This window comes from Desmodus rotundus, chromosome 6 (genome assembly GCF_022682495.2).
Source record: "Desmodus rotundus isolate HL8 chromosome 6, HLdesRot8A.1, whole genome shotgun sequence".
In the NCBI taxonomy this organism is placed as follows: Eukaryota; Metazoa; Chordata; class Mammalia; order Chiroptera; family Phyllostomidae; genus Desmodus; species Desmodus rotundus.
This window is the reverse complement of record NC_071392.1, coordinates 2,654,356-2,667,600: the sequence shown is the minus strand read 5'-3', so window position 1 is coordinate 2,667,600 and position 13,245 is coordinate 2,654,356.

Sequence of the window (13,245 nt, the reverse complement as noted above, 5' to 3'; positions counted from 1 at the left end):
ACAAACTTCCTAATCTTTGTTAATCTGAGAATGTTTAATTTCTCCTTCATTTTTGAAGGAATGTGTTGTTGGCTATAGAGCTCTCACTTGACATTCTCTTTATTTTATCACTTAAGTATACCCTTCCACTGCCTTTTAGCCTCCAAAAGTTGCTGCTGAGAAATCTTCCTTTTAATTACATTGAAGATCACTTGTATGTGATAAGTCAATTTTCTTTGGCTGCTTTGCTCTAGATTCCCTTTCTTTGACTTTCAACAGTCTGGATTTAATGTGTCTTGGTCTAGGTCTTTTGGGGTTCATCCTATTTTAATTCATTAAGCTTCTTGTATTTGTGTACCTACCTTGTGGTGGTTAATTTTATGTGTCAACTTCACTGGACTAGAGAAGGGCACATCCAGATATTTGATTAAGCATTATCCCTCGTGTTTCTGTGAAGGTGATTTTGGATGAGATTAACATTTAAATCATAGTAGAGTAAGTAAGATTATCCTCCCTATATATTGTGGATTTGAAGGCTGGAGTAAAACTAAAAGGATTACTCTTCCCACATAAGTGCATTCCTCTTGATAGGCTGCATTTGTTTGTTTGTCTGTTTGTTTTGCCTTTTGACTTGAACTGACCCCACCCAGGTTAAAATGGATCTGCCCAATAACTGACAAATTAGGTTTGTTCTGCTCCTTCTGGAATCAGGGGCTAAGATCCCGTGGTCCCACAAGGAAACCCAGGCTGCTGACTTAAGGCAAGCTGGCAAGACAGGGAGGGGATGGGGCAAAGACAAGTAAAAATGCCACATAGTTGTTTGTTTTTTTTTTAACAGTTTTAAGTTGCCTTTTGTTTCATGATTCAGCATGCATTTTGTTGCTGTAAACCTTTGCCTATTTTCCAGAGCTCTGACAAAGTTGCTTCTGACTACTGCTGTGTGTTTTTGATGTTTCTGTAGAGAGATGGGAGCTTGGCGCTGCCTGCTCTGCCAGTTTGCAGATGTCACTTCTTCGTCACTCTTTATAGTACTGTTTTGTGTTAAGTTCCCTAAGGTTGGGGTCTTTCTTACAGTTGCATAGTTTATAAGAAGACTTGATTTAAAGATATTTTTAAGATGTATTTTTCTGTACTCTGTCAGATTTATGAGAAATCACCTCCCAAATATGTGAGAAAGTAGGGGAATTAATTGCAGTGATAACAATCCATCACCTCCGATTTACGTGAGCTCAGAGGATGAAAAACAGGGTCTCCTTCATATTTTCTCTCTTGATTAACTGCATGCAACTGTAATTATTTGAAATAAGACACACAAGTCATATTTAAAAAACGGACACCAACTGATGCAGGGGATAACGGTACCTGGCTGAGCCTCGTCAGCCCTTCAGCTGAATGCCCTTCAATCATCACAGCGACCAGGGGCATTTGCTGACCTCAGTTGTAGTCAGCTGCTCCTTGGATGTAGGTTTAAGGATTAAGCAAAAGTTAACTTTAGAAATTGTATAGAAACTTGATTTTAACATTCAAAGTCAAAGTTCAAAGATTAACCTGAACTCCTGCCCGATGCTGTGACAAAACCAACCCTTAAATCTGGGGGGCTTAGTTCTGTGCTTTGTTTTACAATCCCTTGCACTTTATGAAATGACTCTTTATCTTCCTTTTACTATTGCATTTGTATAATTTAAAAAAAAAATGAAAGCTTCAACCAAGTGACTCACAAAAGTAACTAATTTTCACTGGAACCAAAAACAATGAAGTTGGCCTGAAAAAGAAACAAATAAACAAAACAAAAACTGGATCCAGAACAAAGATAACAAATATGGGTGATAAACAGCTGAGTGATATTATGCCCAGGGGAAATTCTAAAGTGATAACTGCAAGAAGCTACAGAAAACTTTAATGTGATGGGTGATAATCCTGTGTCCTTGGGGACGCAAAGCAAGACAATTAGAATGGAAAGACTTGAAATGAAACAGCTAAAGAAAGAGCTTATTTAAGGAGATATTCAGAAGTTGAAATATTTCTCTAAAAAATGTTTATGCATTTGTATCCAACATAGGGTATTTCTACAATGGAAATGGAAATTGGAGGTTATCTGCAGCAATCAGCATAGATCACAGATGAAGAATGTGAAACAGAGGAAAGTGACCTCACTCCACCAAGGTGAAGCTTCTTAGGGGGAAAATTACCAATAGAGCTGGCCTTGTAATAGCTTCAGAAGCATTTTCAAGCATATTTTCCTTTCAATGGGGAGCTAGGTAATATTCAAAACCTTAAATCTACTTTGTAATAGCTCACATTTTGTTGAATGGCAGAATTATTCAAGGTTACACAAATTCAGGCAAGAATAACATGTACAGGGCTGGTTTCCTGTCTTAAATTTCTCATATGCTATTTATTCTCAAAGGATATCTTAAGTGTTTTCTCTACTCATTTATTCACAATAGGCCTTAATTAGCAGTCCCTACACATCAAAAGGACCATTTTTTTCGTAATGCTACTTGTCCACCACCGTTTAGAGGTAACCCTGCCCTATAGGAAGGAGACATGACCTAGGCAAAGAAATAGACAACCTGAGTGGCAAAAAAAAACACAGCTTTCCCCACAGCAATGCAGAACAAAGCCCTGTGGAGAGCATACCAGAAAAAAAAAAAAGAACCATAAGAAACAGGATAATGGAGGGGAAGATTCCATGTTTTCAGAATGAAGATAGCTTGAAGAGGAAATTATCATAAATGTAGAAAGTGATACTTGTAAAAATCATGGTAATATTCGAAGGTAACATTTCTTTCACATAAAGATAAAACTACATTAAGAAGAACTCATAAATGATACGAGTAGAATCGCTCAAAGGATTTGCTTTAAAGGTCAATACTCAATTAATGTAATTGCTAAGATTCTGACATGGGGTCTGATTTATGGGTGTAGGACTAAAATGTCCTGTTTTTAGAAACCAAAGCAGTTTTCAGAGTTTACATCATTTGCTCCAACCTCATATATCCAAGCTGACAAGGACCGAACGTGCCTGTGTGGTCTGGGGTGGCCAGGCTCCCACGGGGCCCGTGTAATGGATTGTGCCCGGTGCCACCAGCATTGCCAGCTGCAGCTGTATCACATTAGGTCTAGTGTGCACTTCAGATGCTGCGTGTGAGTAGCTAGGGCTTCAGTAATAACTGACAGATTTGAGATGTTAAAAGGTAAAGTGATCAATAGGTCAGCAGTAAGATTTGATGGCTAAAACTGCACCAAACAGCTACTTTGTGTCTACTCGACATTAAGTGAATCTTTAAAAGCTCTAAAGTAAGAGTTCTTAGATTTTCCTAAAGGCTACTTCTTGGCCACGACTTCTAACTTCTTAGAGTATGCCAAGGTTCTCCCGAGTCCTCAGAATTAGAAATAGTCTGCCTCACAGACGCATAGAGCAGACTGGCAGCTGTCGGTGGGGGATGCTGGGGCTGGGGTGAAAAGGAGGTGAAGGGATTAAGGGAAAAATCACATCGCTATAGGTGTAATGCCACATGGACAGCAGTATGGCGGCAGTCGGAGGGGAGGGAGGGTGGGGGAGGGGAAGAGGGCAGAGAGGGGAAATGGTGGCGGAGGGAGACTTGACTTTGAGCAATGGTCACACGAGGCAGTGCGCAGATGATGCTTTAGTGAGTGTACACTTGAAACCTATATGGGTTTATTAACCAACATCATCCTAATTCAATTTTTAAAAAAGTCTGATGTGATGGATTTATCCAGAGCACACTCGGGTCTTGGCCCTAGAGACGGTGCTTTGTGGGGGTAGGATAATTCGACTGTATGGGACCAGCCTTATTTTTATTGATTTCTTTGAAATGCACACATGTCTACATATACAGATATACATACATACACATATTATATTATATATATATATATATATATATATATATATATATATATGGTTTTATTTATTTATTTCCAGAGAGAGGGGAAGGGAGAGAGACATCAATGTGTAGTTGCTTCTTGTGCACCCGCCTACTGGGGACCTGACCCGCAACCCAGGCCTGTGCCCTGACTGGGAATCGATCCAGCGACCCTTTGGTTCGGAGGCCGGCACTCAGGCCGGCACTGAGCCACACCGGCCAGGGCTGTGTGGTACACATTTTGAATACCTCTCTTTATGAGCACAGGTGTCAGAAACATGGTCATGACCGAGTCGCAGGGACGAGGTGAGGAGATAGGAAGCGTAATTTTAGCCTTCAGACAGAGAGAATGTAACCATGTCTGTGTTCGTGTGATGATGCAGTGTAACTGGCCCAGGTAACAGTCTCCTCAGGAGCTGTGAACCCAAGTTCCACAGCAGGGTTTTAAAACATGTCTGGTTGTGAAACAGTTTACTCAAGCAATTTAGCAGTGATATTGGGTTGGCCAAAAAGTTCGTTCGTTCGTTCGTTCTTTCTTTCTTTCTTTTTTTTACCTAAGATGACTGTAGTAGTGCTTAGTTGTCTTTAACTTCATTTGAAACAATTTTGTTAGATTGCAGTGTGACAGCTGTCATACCAGTGTGCATTAAAAAAAAAACTTATCAAAATTGGTGAATTTTTGTGTGTGCATTTTAATATTGAAGATGGAAGAAAATAAGCAACATTTTCAGCAATGCAACATTATCCTTTATTATTTCAAGAAAGGTAAAAATGCAACTGAAACGTAAAAAAAGATTTGTGCAGCGTGTGGAGAAGGCCCTGTGACTGATCGAACACGTCAATAGCAGTTTGCGAGTTTGCAGAGTTTCGTGCTGGAGATTTCTCAGCGGACAGTGCTCCACGTGGATAGTGATCAAATCAAGACATTAACTGAGAACAATCAACATTCTGCCATGTGGGAGATGGCTGGCATACTCAAAATATACAAATCAATGAAGTTATTGGTGAAAATGAGAAAAATGGGTCTTTTATTTTATGGACTTTGGGGCCAGCCCAATATGTTAGCAGGTAAAACAGAGCTGCTTGAGCGGCCTGGGCTCGATGCGCCTCAGAGTCCCACTCACTAGTGGACGGTCTGCAGGAGCAGGTTTGTGATAACCACAAAGTTCGAACCCCTCTGGTTCCTGCTTTTGCAAACACACATGGAATCAAGCACTCGTGAGGGGGTCATCTTGACATCGTATTTGTCAGTTCTATGCTATTTTATTGAGTACAGAACCTGGCAAATTCAGACAAATCTGGTTTTTAGCTGCTGTCAAATAAGGAAGTCTATAATGCTTATAAAAACACGCCTGCCGTGTTCATTCACCAATATCACAGGCAGGTAAGTATAGCACATCATCCTGCCCTGCTCCCCATTTCTAAGGATTTTCAAAGATAATTAGGATGCAGTCCTGTTTTGTTTCTACCCTCCAGAAGGTTGCAAGTATGGGAGTGACAAATAACTGACAAAACAAGCAAAATCGCACGAACACGAGATCCAGGTACGAGAAAACTGCTTTGGGCTGCAACAGAAGACAGTATTGTCCTGTCAGGGTCCATAGCATCGCCCTGCAGCCGTGGGACCTCAGTGGAACTGTCCGTCTCAGACCCCCCGAGCTCCAGAGGCCTTCCCTGTGAAAAGAGATAACGACTGACCACTCATGTGACTGCTAGCAAGACGCAATGCAAAGATGCTCTGCTCTGCTTGGTCCACGGTGGCTGGGGAGTGGGGTTCTGCCCTTGAAGACAGTTTGCTGAGGAAGTGATGACAGCAGGGTTTGAGACTGTTGACTGGAGATACCGTGGAGCGGGCACCTGAACTACAAAGAAGACCCACTTGTGCACGTGCAGGGTAAGCACTGACGTGTTCTCTATTCCGATTCGTGCTCCCGCAGCCACACTCCTTCTCACTCTTGCCTAAGGTGTTGTGTGCGGCGATGCGCCAGTGATGAGTAAAAGCGTGCGTGTCTAAAGACACCCAAACTCTGATTCCAATTTGTTTCACTCCCTGCTCTATGGTTCTCTTCTTGGAGGCTTATTTATTTGTTCTTGGCCATGCATGTTTAATTAATGCCCTTTTACTGCCAAAGTCATTTTATTACTCCCTAGACTGTAGCTTTGCTTGCTCTGCTGACATTTCTCCTGCATATACGGATTTGAACAAATAGTATTAGTTTAATGTAACATACAACTAGAGAATGATTAGTAAGCATTGTGGATAACCCCAGGGATACAAAGATAAAATAATATATGATTTTTGGTATCAACATACTAATGAGCACACTTTTGATCTTTGTAAGGTAGTCCTTCAATTTTTCTGTCACAGAAATTCTGTGCTAACTTTTTCTTCCTTTCACTACTGATTTCAACTCCATCTCAGTACCATTGGATGGAGACTGAGTTAATAAAGGAATATTATCGACTTATCTGGGGAAGGACGGGACCACGAGTTCCACTCCAGCCCATTTGCCGTCTGTGTCTAAGGCACCAGAACTGACACTTAGACACTGATATCTAAACGATGAGTTAGCACTGGAATTTTATCATACAGGGCACTTATCATTGCAGGGATTAAATATGAGACCAGCCGACTACTACGAGGATACCTTTTTGGAGAGAGTATTCTAATGAGCAACGTTTTTTGTAGCAACAACTGTTGAAAAGTTATAACATTGTTAGATTCCTATATTTCATGTGTAATGACTTTTCATTCTAAGGCACTTTACGCGAATACGTGTAGAGACTGATCACCGTGCAGACAGATGTATCTACCAATTAACTCACGGTTCCCAGCAAGGGACTCATGAGGAACAAATTGAAACCTGTGCCACGTGTAGATGAACCTGAGTATCTTCCTTTGCCTATTGGTACGGAACGAGGGGGGCGACGAAGCTGCACTTCTGGGGTCTTCAGTTTGCTGTTGGTGTGCGATTTCCACCTGCGCTGAGGCCTCTCAAGCTCAGCCTCTAATTTGCTTCAAGGGCATTTTTCTTTATTATTTTCTATATTATTTTAAGTGCAACTTGAGTACAAAAAAATGCAGACCTTAAAAAGGTTAAAAGTGCTTTCAAAATGCTTTCACACCCGCTCTTCAAAATGCAACATGAACACAAACTAGGCCAAGAAATCTTTGATGATGTTGCTTTATGTGTTTGATGCTAAGTTCCCAATTATTTTAAATAGATAAGGGGCTTTATTTAGTGTAAACTCTCTTCTGAGAAGAAAGTGACCACTACACACAGCTTTGAGTTGAACCTAAAAGTGGATCACCCCCTCTACCACCTAACTCGATCAATGAGATGACGGATTAGCCTAATATAGATACAGATGTACACATGCAGAAACATTCATCAGTATGTGTCTAAATATAAGTCAGTGTTCATACCCGCATTTCCTTGCTCTTTCAACTGAAAGAGCCTAGAAGCAATAATGGCCTGAGGGCAATCAGCAAACCAGCATCTAGACGTGTTTGCAAATACATTCTTCAGTAAAAGAAACTAGGGCTCCTTGGGGAAACAGCTAATTGTAATGCTGGGGCATGGTGAGCCTTGAGCATTTTAGAGTGCCAAAAATAGGACATTCTGAAAAAAGACAAACAAACCAAAATATAGCACTGGAGGAATGTCCTAGGGGCCTAGGGGCCAGATAAAAAGTTTCTAATGAAGAAAACTGGAAGTCATGGCAACAAATAAGTGATGTAATACTAGATTGTAATGCACAGTATAAATAAAAGTCTATGGGCTATACTTTTACTTAGAAAAGTATAAATAAATTTACATGCTTTAGTAAATTTAAAAATGGCGGATGAGGTAAATATTTCTTGCAGACAAATTCCAAATAATTTATGCAGATGCTGCCCCCTTAAGAAGGTGGAGCATTCTTCTGCATCCTTAACCGTACTCTGGGTAGAGTACTGTCCTTCCAAAGAGCTCAGGGGGGACACTTTGCAATAGAGAAACCTGACAAACGCTACCTCCACCAGGCGGCCAAGATCAACATCAACACTGGCGAGTCCTGCTGGGCGCGGCTACCCCTGATACGGTGTGATGTGGGTGGTGCCTTACTTCTGCAGCTTTCTTCCCCCAAACCCATACCCACAGTGTAATCATAAGATAAATGTCAGCTACACCCTCGTAAGAACATTCTAGAGAAGACCTGACCAGCACTCCTCAAAAATATTAAGGTCATCAATAACAGTGAGGGTCTGAAGTGTCACGGTCGAGAGGTGCTCTTAGAGACATTAAGTCTAAAAGGAAAGTGGCCGCCCGGGTGAGATTCCGGAACAGAAAAAGGACGTTAGGTAAGTACGAACTGAGAAAACCTAAATACAGTGTAGCCTTTTGTTAATAATAGTAAATTAACATTGGCTCCCTGGTTGTTACCAATGACCATAATAATGGAACATATTACTAATAGGGGGAATTGGGTGTGGGCTGTTGGGAACTCTCTGTACTATCTTTAAAATGTTCTGTAAATCTAAAATTAGTCTAAAAGGAAAAGTATATGAAATCACAGGGAACAAGGGGACGACGAATGAGATTTAAGACGATCAACTTCTCAGATGGGTGGTGGAGCGATGGGACAATGTCGTCATGATGAAGACTCTGCTTTTGTCATAGGCAATGGCTTCCGGAATGGACGAATACATGTTCTTGAAATAGCCAACAATATTAAAATGCTATGAAAAATAAACGATGGCATATTCATGTAACCAAATATGACCTGATCTTCAAAAATGCTTCCTTTAACAAATTATATTCCTTGGCTAAAAACATTTAATTATATTTTATTAGGCATCCTCTGACAACATTTCAGGTGTACAGTATCAAGGTTGTCACCTAATTCATGTATAATTGGTAAAGTACAGAGGGTATGACCACAATATGTACAAACACTGGTTAGCATCTGACTGGCAGAGCGCAGCTCACAGCCACGTGCCGTGGGCCCAAGTCATGCTTGGAAAACATCGGTCCTGAGTCCTGCTGGGGGATGCAGGGGTCACACTGTGAGAAACTGCTATGAATTCGGGGATGGGTGCCACACGGGTCCCGTGTCATCCACAGTGGAGAGTGATTCTCTGCTGCAGAGGCTACAGAAGGAATCCAGGGGAGGAGATGGTGACGTCTTACTGAGGAGAGTGGGGTTGAAACAGAGAGAAGTGGCATGAAGGCATAACAAAAGGAGGCTGGGTATTTAAGGGCACATGGGATGGATTCTTCATAGCCTAAGAGGCCAGAGACCTCTTCAAGAAGGTGCCATGTTTCTGGCTTGTCCATCTGTGTGAGGAAGAGGCTGAGGGTTTGTGCTTCTGCTCTGCTGTGTCTGGTGGGTGTGTCTGGTGGGCCGTGCAGAAGGCTGGGCTCCACTTGGGCATGGCGATAAAATTCAGTTACAGAAGCCTGTGTTCTAGTTAAAAAGTTTCACCTTGATGTTGGATCAGTAACAACTTCCTTTTCGTTTACTACCTGCAGGTTTCAGTTTTCTCAGTAAACCCTCTGGAATGCCCTTCAGAGATGAAGTTGGTTTTATTCACGGCTGTGTCTCTAGGTCCAGATGCCCAGTACACTACAGACTCAGAACAAACTCATGATGAATAAATGATTTTCTACCTACCTCCTGCCACACATTCTAGGTTAGATGGCATTTGAACTCAAACTTTCCAAAGACTTTCCCTTGAGTCCATGTTTTATTGTGTCAGTACCCAAAAATAGGTGTTTTATTAATGTCAATCATGCCCCATGGAAAGTCTTTTTTTTTTTTTTTTTTTTTTTTTTTTTACCACCATAGCTCTTTAGCAGACTAGTGATTTCTCGAAACCTCACGTACAAGAGGAGTTTAGCTTGGGTTTAATTTTATCAGCAGAAAAATCTGCTTTAACGAGGGATTGGCATTCATTCCTGCCCACGGAATAGAGAGGGGGTGGGAAACCAAAGGACACGATTGATGAACCTGAGGGCTGGTTGGTGCTTTTCCTTCCATTTGGCAAGACCAGCCGTGCAAATTACACTTAGGCTTGTTTATATGGTCGGCACATATATAGTCAATTACCTTTTCCAATCACATGATTTTCCTTGGCTAACACAGCTATCCATGTATCTCACTTTCACCCTTAGTCTACATTTAATTTGGTTTTCTCCCGGGCCAGCCCAAATCACTGTCCACACCATCGATCAAAAGAGCAGGCAGATACCTAATGGTTTTAATTGCAGGGCTGCCCGAGAAGATCGCTGTCTAAATCTATCCTTTTTTTTTTTTTAATGCCTTTTACAAAAGGACAACGGTTTGTGTTTTATGGAGAGTAGTGCTAGAAAAAACTCACTTGAATGCAAAATCTTCTGGAATCTGGAAAAGACGTTTTCACCCAAAGGAAGTGTGGACTGTGAGCAAGGCCCGCCTTCCTCAAGTGGAAAGAAAAGTCTCTCGCAGAAGGTACCAAAGCTCTGTCCACTTCAGGTAATAAGGGCTGCGCATGTTCTCGACCGAGATTACGCAGTTGAGCAGAGCCTGGAGTATGCGAAGGGCAAGTAAATTTGAAAAGGTTATGTTGCCCTCCCTCCGAACAGTGAAAGCCAGACGGAGCGGCGCTGCTATATTTAAACCCAGGCTCACTCACCTATCTGCCCCTTGCTCAGTCAGTCTCAACCTTTGATTTGTTGTTTCCTTCCTGGGTGGCGAGAGGAAAACAGCCCCACTCTTTTCCTCCCAGGCTTTCAATCCAAACTCTAAAAATAAACCAGCCGCAATTAAATTGCAAATGCAATCATCAGGATTTGATTCAATGGAAGTGACACGTGTTATGGAAAGTCCCTGGGAACTTTGCTTGGAGCCCAGGAACTTGGCCTGGCCTGGGACTCTGAGGCCTGGGTGCGCCGGGCGAGGCGTCCAGAGACCCCTGTGCTTCACGTGCCTTATTTCCGGGGGTGATGGAGGAAGCAAGCAGTGCTGCCCTGCACGTAACCGCTCCCTGCGCTTCCACAAAGCCTCTGCAAGCTTGTCTAAAAGTGGACGCTGTTTCATGAAAACTTAGCGAGCACCGGGGACCCCTGGGCACTCACGTGTCCAGGGCCCAGATGTCTGTAAACAGGGGCCCAGGCTGCCGCCTCGAGCGGTCACGTTCACAGTTCTGATCCGAGGTGCCATTTCAGTCACACAGAACGACGTGTAAGAAGCAGGTTGTTGATTGAAGTGCGTCATAAAAAACACCAGCGAGCGCCTTGCTTTAGGCTACTCACCAATAAAACCTCCGAAAGAGGCAATGAGAGATCAGCGTGGTGTGTGTTCATTTTGCATTCGCTGCAAGTTGAGACAGGTGATCCGTCTCATTTGGCTGTTTGGTTAAACGGAGTCTGTTCTCACACATTTTTAAAGTAAAAATGTACTTGTTATAAGGGCCTCTTGACTTGCATCTAGAATATGCAGCCCATCAGCTTATGGGCAGATGGAAATAGTAAAACCAGGCTCCCTGGAATGGTGAAATCGGACAATAGAAGGAATTAAAATGACATTTTGCTACTTTAAGTGGAAATCAAGCTGACGCACGTCGCTGTACACAAGGTGGGGACGACAGGCCCGTCGCCCCTTCCAGCTGAAACATTAAGAGGAAGGAGATACACGTTCTGTTGTACAAAAACAGGGTGTGAGCAGGCCTGAAACTGGACACTCTTGACTACGTGCATCGACAGCAGAGCGCCTCATAGAGAGAAACACAAGGGTCTCTTTATAATCTGGGTGAGGCCGTCACTAAAGTTGGCAACAGCAAAAAGTCAAGTCACAATGGGTAACGTTTCTTCTGTGCTTATGTCCAATGCTACATAACAATGTACATCGTGGGCAGAGTGAAATTCCTGTTTGGCACATACGTCCTCCGATCTCTCTGGTGTGCCCTGGTCTTGTCGGATGTGTGCCAAGTGTGGGTCGATGCCAACGGAGCCACAGGACAAGGCAGAGAAACTGTGCTAACCCAGGAATCAAGTCCAGGAGGTATGACACTGATTCAGGAAGCCAGTGTTGATGATGAAGGGGACACAGAGGGGCTGTTTCAAGTGTATGGTTTCCCTCTTCGAGCACAGGAAGGCGGGACGAGATGGGAGGGCTTTGGCGCAAGGTTCAAACCAGAGAGGAGAGGTGAGGAGAGGTATATACTCCTTTACTCATTTTCATGAGCTCATCCTGGACCATTCATTATTTTGCAAAGCTTTCTTCCCCATTTGAGGGCAGGTACCAAAGTAAACACAAAGGAACACTAATCCCATCACTACTTAGTTGACGGGACAGTCAGGAGAACCAAAAGTGAGTGAAGGGACGCTCTGTGGGACGGAGAGCAGCAGGACCCGCTGCTCACCCAGGCCCATGGCCAAGACCTGCCAGCTTCCAGGGACAGCCCCCCTGCCACCAGTCACCTTCAGTCCAGAGAGTCTCACCATTGGCCACCCTTCCTTGGCTCAGCTTTTGAATTTTTTGCATATCCTGGGACTTTAGATAAGACTCACAAGTACAAACTTTCTGTGTTTTTGTACAGTCGCTCCACAGTGAGAGAAGTTGTCTGAATCACTACATGGACTACCCGGAGGGACTTGGCCTTCCTGCAAGCTCCTGCAAAGGTGAGGGGGTCTGGAAGAAGCCCTGCAATGCTATTTTGGTGTCAGATAGAGAGGGAGCCGGTGGCAAGCTCAGCGGTGCACATGTTCTGTAATTGTTGTGTTAAGGGTAAAACAAAGCAAATGTGATGAAACAGTGCATAACCCCGTGATGGCTGAACATAGTTATTTATTTGTTCTTTCTGTCAGTCACCTTGGGCGGACAGAGGTCATTTCCCACGAACACACCGGGGAGGTTTCCACCACACTTGCCTGTACCCGCTCAGCACACGCCAACCTGGAGGGCCGGCCGCTGTAACTTCGGAGGGGCCCTTCCTCCTCCAGGCAACCCGGAGGGAACAAGACACGTGGGAAGTCCCAGCGGGACAACTTGATCTCTGCCAGCTTGCCCACCTGCGGATGAAATGGCTCTCCCAGAGGTTACCATGTGTGCTTTGCTCGGTTTTGGTTGGGTTTAGTTCAGCATTTGCTCTGCTCACCATCCACGAAGGAGTCAGTGTGGCTGCGTCTGACACAGCTGCTCAGCCCCTCCATCCCCAGCTCTTGTCTGGGATCCCCCAGATGCTGTCTCCTCAGCCAGGGGACGAGGGGAATAGGCGAGTAAGCCCTCAGTCTTCTCCTGCGAGGTCCAAGCCCATTACCCCTCAACCCCAGTGAGCCATGATTATCCGCCATTGTTTTCACTACAGGCCTGTCCATCTGGCCCAGGCGCTGCCCTTGGGAACCTTCCCTACCTC